Below are 2398 nucleotides of genomic sequence, written 5' to 3' on the forward strand. Positions count from 1 at the left end.
GACACAAGCCGCAAATATAAAGCCTGTTCGTTTCGGCTGAAACGATCGTGGATTATAAGCTAAAAGTACTGCTGACTAGTTTGGTATGAGAGAAAAATACTGTTCCAGCTTATAATCCACGATCGTATAAGCCGAAATGAATAGACTGATAAAATTGTCCATGCCCAGCGTTCATGACAACTAACCCATCTTCAGTTTGTAGCCAATCCATCTAGTGGAGGTGGAAGCTGCGATTTCCCTTGACGCCCCCCCCCCCCCCCCCCATGCTGTTTGTTCCGGTTTTCGCATTGGCTCGTCTAGTAGTGCAACTGATCATAGCCACCTCAACAGGCACAAACAAATTAAAACCCACTTAATACGGGCATACTACGGCACCTGAGATGCTAATTACTCTCCGTGTAATGAACACGATCCTTCGCTCCGTGGTGATCGACATGGTCATATTCGCTAGATCCGATCCTGTCATGAGCTCGTTTGGAACGTAGAAATTTCATAGGAATCTTGTAGGAATTTCACATGAATCGGTTCAATTTTATAAGAAAAACATGGGAACAAGGATTTTTTTCCGCAATCCAAACAGACCCAGAGTGCTGCTTTTTTTTCTCAACACGAAGGACAAGACGTACATGTCATTGTATCAGGGAGAAGAAAAAAATGCGTCGTTACAGCTCATCCCAGTTTACGGAACGGTGCAGCAGCATGTTGCAGTTTAGCTTCACATCTTGTCCCAGCGCTGTAAGCGTGCTTGCATTGGTGATCGATTGCAGATCATGATCAGCAATGCTTTAGGTGACCTAGACACCTTGGTCGACTCTGGACTTGGTATTTATATTGTCAGTTGTCACACACGCTTTACAGACAGGAGGACAGAGAGGCGGCTGAGACGACCGAGACCATGCATGCATGCATGTTACCGTGTCACAGGTTTCGTGCTACTTTAGTTGCTACTGACAACTCCAGCTGCATTTTGCGTGTGATCACACGGGGGTTAACTGCCCGTGATGGCACAAAATGCCGGTGAGGCAACGAACGGAACCGAGTGCGCGTCACAACACCCGTGTGCCAACGTGGGAAAAGATACCACGTACAGAGAAAAAAAAAAGAAAAAACGAAAAAGGAAAAAAGGAAAAGGGAAAAAGAAACAGTAAAAAATGGAAATCAGGCAGGCAAAGCCATGCCAAGCCAACGGTGTCCGTGTATGCTGCTGATCTCCCTCCGATTCCACGGGCGGGCCGCGGGCCATATGGCAGTTCGGCGAGCTTTGCTTCGCTTGCCCAGGCTGGCTGACCGACACGGCATGTTTCTCCATTAACTGCTCGCCGAGACCCCGGCGTGAGGATGCAATGCAATTGCAACCGGAGCACGCACGGACAGCGTAATGTCTTCCGAGTACCCAACCGATCAGCTTGCTGTCCCGCTTCCGTCCCGAGCGTCGTCGTCGTCGTCTGCCTGTTCCCGTTTTTTTCGAGCTACTGCGCACGTTGCTCCTTGGCTCTGTCAGTGCAGGCAGCGAGCGTACCAGGCACGACCAGCGCGACGCATGGCTGGCTTTGCCGTGCAACACGGAAACAGTGCGGGGGGGGATTAGGTCTGTTCAATCGAGGAACTGTGGGTTAGGTCGATCCTCCTCCATGGCTACTGCAGCACTCCTATACTGTTCAGGAACGAGCAATCATGCACTCGCCCGCGTAACGCCAAGCGTCGGGCCAATGAGGCCGACGGCAGTACGTGTCCTCGTCTGATACGTACGTACGTATGGGCCAAGTCAAATGGAAGTCCGAGGCGATGGCGACCCGGCACGAGCGCGGCGCGACGGCCGAACCAGCCAGCCTGCCAGGGACCAGCAGCAGGAGCAGTTGGGGGCCGTACGTTCCCTCCCGAAGAGGCAAATGCCGTCGACGAGGCGTTTCCTCGGTCGATCGACGCGGTCACGCTCGGCCCCGGCGCGCCACCGAACGAACGCGACGAGCCGAACTGCAGTCTGTTGGCTTGGGCTGAAACGATCGGATTATTACTGTCCGCTGATTTACTATGAGAGAAAAATATTTGTTCTAGCTGTTGTTTACGACGAAGAGAACACGCTGGTGGTCGTCGGCACGCCTTCCGATCGGCGAAGGCGATCGCGCGAGCTGCCGCGGGGAACTCGCTGCGGGTAGCGGCGTGCTTGCCTGCCGACGCAGCGGCAGCAGCGACGGTGCGCCGTACCGTAAGGCGCGGCCATCGATGCGTGTCGTGGCGTTGCAGGAGTCGGTAAATGGCGCGGCTCGTCTCCGTGCGTGCGTGCGTGCCAGGGTAAACACGCACGGCCGACGCCAATCCTTTGGCACGCCCGCCACGGCGCATCTTTCCTGTCAAATCCTCAGGCGGATTTCTTTCCGTGGCCAGACGGTGTCGGGAA

This window comes from Miscanthus floridulus, chromosome 4 (genome assembly GCF_019320115.1).
Source record: "Miscanthus floridulus cultivar M001 chromosome 4, ASM1932011v1, whole genome shotgun sequence".
NCBI lineage: Eukaryota > Viridiplantae > Streptophyta > Magnoliopsida > Poales > Poaceae > Miscanthus > Miscanthus floridulus.